Below are 6891 nucleotides of genomic sequence, written 5' to 3'. Positions count from 1 at the left end.
TTTCTGTCTCACCCAATCTCTCTTTCTTCTTGTTTTTCTATCTATTATTCTCATTCTTTTTCACTGCCCAACATTCCTGTGTCTTTCTCAATGTCTGCCCCCCCCCCTCCTCATCATTTTCCCCTTCTCTTTGACTTATTGTCTCAGGCTCTTCAGAGAGTCACCCCCCCCCCCCTCCCCCCTCCACCCAATAATTTTCTCTTTAATGCGTCGTTGTTAGCATCACAGATATAAAAGAAAAGAAAAGAGGGAGATGAATCCCAAAATGTTCTTGAACGACATGTATGGTTATACGGCAAAGCTCTGTCGTAAATCTTTGCTAGACAGATCCTATCGAATTTCGATGGAGGGTCAAAGACAGGATAAAAATGAAACTGAGATGGAGAAAGGGAGAGTGAGAGCGAGCAACATAGATACAAAGTATGATAGAGAGGGAAAGAGAGTGAGAGAGAGAGAGAGAAATAAAGAGATATGATGGAGACAGATAAATGGGAGGTAAGGGAGAGAGAGAGAGAGAGAGATAGAGAAGGGAGGGGGGGGGGGGGGTAAGCCTAACCTGGAGACTTATTAGGTCTGAGCATCTGTCGATATATATATATATATATATATATATATATATATATACAATGCGTCCCAGAAAAGACGAAACCGAGAATTATCGATGTTTTATCATAACTGTCTTAATCACAATTATAATTAATAAATGACACATATTTTCAAAGCTTATAGATCCTCCTCTTTCATTCGATGCAACTCAAATGATGCATATTTCACCCATGAGTAATTAAAAACAAGGAAGACGAAAGACTTGATGCATGGCTGATCGTCAACGAAACGGAGTTAAGTCTTTTGTCAACTCTGTTTGTTGCTACGGCAAGCAGCCAGTGAAAACAAACTCGTTTAATCAAATCATGGAAATGCAAGCATTAATTTAAACAAACAGAACTTTGTTATTCCTGGCTCATTTTTCCTGATTGAGGTGTCATATGAAAGGGCAGAAATTGAACCTTCTAGAAATATTATTTTCTTTTTGAAATCCAGATACCGCCCGTCAAATGAATTTTTGGTTTCCTCTCTTCATTTCAATCACTCATGCGTGAAATATGCATCATATGAGTTGCAACAAATGAAAAGGGAGGATCTAAGCTTTACAAATATGTGTCATATATTGATTATTATTACGATGAAGTTATAATAAAGCATCGATAATTCTTGGTTTAATTTTTTCTGGGACACACTTTATATATAAAAAAAAAAATGTGGGGAAATAACCCGTATAACAGTTGTGGCAACTCTCGTGGAAATAAATACAATTCGAAAGCAAGTGAGAGAATAATGGTTGCATAGCTTAGATGAAAGTTCCTAATTTCTGTCGTCCCTTTTGGAATCTTTTGCAAAGGTAAAAAAATCCGCCGGGAATCGAACCCGGGTTACTGGCTCTCCCAACTACAATGCTCTTTCTGGCTCACATACTTTCTCTTCTCTCTCTTCCTTTCTTTGTCAGTCATCGATTGCTTAGTTTTGATTGAAAAATAAGAGGAATCGAGACATTCCATGATTAGGCACATTAGGTCGTTTTCTTACTGTGACCACCCCCAATTTTTTTTAAAGGGTGAGCTGAGAATACAAGGTATATACATTGCGCGATAACATTATACGGGATTCTTTTTTTCCTTCTTTAATTCTTACTTTATTTCTTCGCTTTCCCTGTTCCTACACATCAAAAACCAAAATAACATCAATCCTATGGAATAAAAAAAAATACTCTTTTGCACCATTATTGCCTAATAATGATACATCACTCAGCATTAAAACAAACAAATGTAAACATTACTTTACCGATTTTCACGTCCACGACGTCTTGGTCATTAAAGATCAAAATGATATTCTGTACACTATGAACAACGCTTTCTATAATTGATCGGGCATATAATCCTAAGGGACTAACTTCTCTCTATAGCTGTTGTCAGATCTAAGAAAATTATCCGTGTGTGTAGGAGATCCTCTCTTCAACTTATATCAATGCAACTGGAGATCGTCGAGTTATAGTACGTTTTCCTTAAAGTTCAAGCTTTATGCATTTTTAGCAAATGCTGAACCGTGTATAATATGTTGATTTTGATCTTTACGTTTCCACATTCACCCATTGATCAGTTGTAATGTACATGTAGTGTACATGGGAAAACATATAAAACATAAATAATAAATTCATTTTTATAAATTTACATATGCAATACCTTCACAGTTTTTTCTCATTAATGTAGACATAATAATTTCCTTGACAACTGTGACAGAAACCAACTCTCTATCGAAAACAAGATAAACTACTTTATATCTCGCATGCCATTGTGGAACATGTATCTACTTTTATTTTCTGTTTTTTTTACTATTTGATAAAGTAGGGGCGGTATTTTTGTTTATTTCAAAGGCCTAAACCCGCATTCGGCCACACTATTACAGCCAGAAATAAAACACGTCAATCAGTAATATGATGAAGGCTCTATTGCAGGTATTCGATGGTGCAACCATTCAAAAGATCATCTGCATGCATTGCAGATTTGACCATGATTTTGCCCAAGATTGCAGATTAGTAACGATGCAGTCACCAATCCGCTTCATAATTTTGTTGGTAACTTTTCCATGCTGTGACGATCCTCTATCGTTTTTCTAAATGAGAGAGTTGTGAGAAAAATAACAAAATACTAAAATTTAAAGAGTAGACAACGATTTAAAATGGTTTATTGACAGGCTGACAAAATGTAGGTCAAGAGGTTGTTTACATTTTTGAGGGAAATTCACGCGCTAGGAAATGTAATACTTTGTATTACATTGGAAGGAAATGTACAAGCGTATGTACGCTTATCAAGCAAGCGCGGAAAATACCGCCAGCAAATTAAAAATAGCACGAAGGGGCTTTCATTCTAGTTATGGCTTTCATTTTGAATGGACAAGAAGAAAAATTTACGGAGTCTAAAACATTATTAGAGGATTTGGATTAATACTAAAGTTAGCACTGCACTGGAATAATTAGTTGGATATATAACGCTGAATTATTTCTTCTCGTGAGCGACCAGCGGGATTATACTCGGGTTTTGGGCTGGCCTTTGTCGTTGGGCCTGATTAGAAAGGAGAGTCCATATCATTATTTTGGCCTGGTCGCACATCACACAGTGGCATCACGGCATAGGCGGGATCGAATGCTGCGCTTCACGGACGTGGCAGTCACCGGCAGTGCACCACATCGCCGGGTGAGTCTCTCTTAGTTTAAGGGAACCGAAAACTGATCCGAGGGGAAACGGTTGCACCATTTCAATACACGAAATTGAGGCGGGTAGTTGTCCCGTAAAGGCGGTCCTTATATATTTGAAAATGCGCCCGGGAAGTGGGGAGGCTTTCTTTTGCTCATATGGTTCACTTCCTCTCACCAAGCATGAGTTCAGTGCCATGATAAAGAGATGCATGTCATACAGAGATGTTGGCGGCCAAATGTTGGCTATGGCGGGCTGCTCGGACGCCCAAATACAGCACATGGGTCGATGTGCTTCCTCAGCGCATCGCAGATATATTGATACGGTTGTTTAAATATGAGCAATGTTGCAAAGTACCGTTGGGGTTGATTTGATTTGATTTGATTTGATTCGCCAGGTATACGTACAAAATATAACAGAGTGAATGATGAGGTTAACGTGTCCGGGGCCAATAATGTAAGGGTGAGGCCGCATACACAGGAATGAATATATGTACAACACACAGAGGAATAAGTCCCTCGCCTCGAGAGGTTAAATAAGCTAATAATAATAATAGCAATAATAATAATAATGGTGCTACAACATGAAAATGAAAACGAAGTCAAGCAGACAACAAACATACATGCAGAACAAGAGCAAGAAAACACAATGGGATTTCAAGTTCACATTAACGCATGTTCTTTGGAATACAAAATGCTGCCCAGTCCTCTTTTCTTATTTTGTCCACAGAACAAATATGGATAGTAGGCGACTCCATCGTTTTCTGGGCCCATCGCAGGGCGGAGCGGACTGGCTGCGCCGATATGGATTTGGGGACGGTCATCCATTGGGCTGGAAAGCGGGGCCTTCGCTTGGACCAAACAAACGCATGGCTAGAGTCGATTACCAGTGGCCTGACGAAGCCGACCGTTTTAGTGTTACACGTGGGCACGAATGACATAGAGGGATGTTCGAAGAGGGCGATGGCGAATTCGGTGAACAGATTAATCACATCGAACACTGAGACGACAATAATATGGTCTGACAGCCTAGAACGGGTAGAATATAAATGCTGTAGTCCGGAAGAGCAGAAAAAATTAGACGATAGAAGGAGGGCCACGAACCGATACGCTAGCGCCTTGGCCGGCAGGAATGGGGGAAAGGCCATTCCACACCCCGACATAAGGCATAAGGATAGGGCTTTATATAGGCCGGACGGATTGCATCTCTCTAATGAGGGTTTGGACAGGTTTATTACTGACCTGAAGGAGGGCCTGTCCTATCTCGGTTCATCCAAGTAGTTAAACAATGATAATGTTACAAAATACGTTGTTCTTATATTTCAATGTTCTTATAGTTCAGTGTTCTTATATGTCAGCGTTCTTATATTTCAATGTTTAAGTCTGTTCGGGTAGCAAAGTAAATCCCGCCCAATAAACAGAACACTAAAAAGTAACCTCTTTTGGGAGTGTATTTTAAGTGATTTTAAAGTATAGCGCCTTTTGAACTAGATTTAAACGTTATCGACACGTGCCTTCATTTAAACAAAAAAGGTATTCCTGTTCACGTTTTCATCTAACCTAAAAACCACCAGTTTATCACGCGACTGGAATAACGTGATTCCACTTACCTCTGTAAGTGGAGTGTTTATGACCAAATAACCACTTGACCAGGCAACGAGTTTTTTGTCCGTTAACCGATGGTGGCGATAAATACGTAATTATTTGGTCTTGTAAGCACCTTTATCGATTGGTTTCACAGGTTATCCAAGGTTGATGGTAATAATCACGTTGCTTACACCGGCTAATCGTCTTATTGTTTTGTCCGCGAATCTCTGGTTATATTAAATTAGTAATTCGGAGGTGTCTTACACACCTATTTAAATGGTTTCAAAGTTACCATAAATTTATTGGTTATGATCACGTGGCTCAAGCTGATTACTAATCCAAGCTGTGAATCCATGATATGTAGGTGTGAACAATGAGTTATTATTAATTGAAAAATTAGTAATGATTAGGTGTCTTAAAGCACGTATTTAAATGGTAGTCAAAGTTGCCATAAGTTCCGCGGTGATGATCCCGTGAGTCAAACGGATTATTAATCTAAGCTGGGCATACGTGACTTTTAGGTGTGAAAAATTAGTAATTATTAGGTGTCTTAAAACACCTATTTAAATGGTAGTCAAAGTTGCCAGCAGTTCCGCGGTGATGATCTCGTGACTTAAACGGAATATTAATCTAAGCTGGGCATACGTGACTTTTAGGTGTGAATAATTAGTCATGATTAGGTGTCTTAAAACACCTATTTGAATGGTAGTCAACGTTGCCAGCAGTTCCGCGGTGATGATATCGTGACTCAAACGGATTATTTATATAAGCTGGGTATTCCGTGTTTTTCAGGTGTGAAAATGAGTTATTCTTGGGTGTATTGATGGTTTCACAGTTACCATTTAAGTTCCGTGGTGATAATACCGTGACTATTGGCATATTTTTATGTTCACCAGTTGATAACTGACTGTTGGCATATTTTCATTGCACCAGTTGATAACTGGAGTGTGCATATTTCCAGTTGCACCGGTTGATGACTGAGTGTTGGCATATTTCGAGTTGAACCAGCTGACACCAGTTAATTTGCATATTGAAAATGGGGTGCGTGCAGATCTATGTTTTTTAAACAATTTATCTGAATTTACAGCATATTTCTTAATTACTGATGATTTAGTTATATGCAATTCATTTCGAAAATAATACAAATATAAATTACCAGTTATTAGGACATTTCGCTACTTCGTATAAATTACATTTAGTTAAACATGAATAAGGGAAACATTAACTATGAACTAAAATAATTTCAAATGATTCATCTCAAGTCAGCCTCGTAATATTCACGTGAATTTCACGCAGATATTTTGACTAAAACTATCACTAACGCTTCACGTGTTTCTGTGACGCGATAATTTCGTTTATGAAGATGTAATTTCATAAACAAACAAACACGGGAGTATTAAGTTTACAAACCAAGGTCTCCAAGGTAGGGATAATCACGTTATTATAATGGTGATATTGCAGTGACAATTGCGTGATTTAGTGTACGTGTGTTTTAAGTTACCTAGTGCAATAAACGTATTAACACATTTACGTAAATGTCAGGTGTTTGAAGAACGTAACTGTCCTCAAGTCGATACCTTGATATTGACGTGATTTTCACGTGATTTTGTTTATTGGGCGCAAAAAAGTTTGAGTCCGGCACCGCAAGATCATGTTCTTGTTGTTGGGATAAGAGTGCCTTATTTTGGGAGTAACAAAGTTGTGGAGAGTAAATAATGGTTATATGGGGCAGGTTTAGGTGGACATTGGTAAATGACCAGTAAATGCTTCATTTCGAAATGGGCATTAACGGTTTAGTCACTTCTTTGAGGGGAATGAATTAGGCATAATGATGTGCCGGTGTTGTAGAGAAAAGTTTATTACGATACTCTGTAGTCTGTTAGAGGGTTATAAATTAGCTAAGGGCGAAAAAGTACATGCCTGTACATGTACATTGGTTAATTTGGCCAATTGAAATGTTAATTCCACCAAAGTGTAAATAGTTAAGCATAGATATTCCCTTAGGGCACAGAAATCGTTCATAATTACAACAAGTTAATACGCGTCAGGGGACAAAA

The sequence above is a fragment of the Strongylocentrotus purpuratus genome, unplaced genomic scaffold, assembly GCF_000002235.5.
Source record: "Strongylocentrotus purpuratus isolate Spur 01 unplaced genomic scaffold, Spur_5.0 spur5_scaffold_21, whole genome shotgun sequence".
Lineage (NCBI taxonomy): Eukaryota > Metazoa > Echinodermata > Echinoidea > Camarodonta > Strongylocentrotidae > Strongylocentrotus > Strongylocentrotus purpuratus.
The sequence above is the reverse complement of the archived record's forward strand: the minus strand, read 5'-3'. Positions refer to the sequence as shown.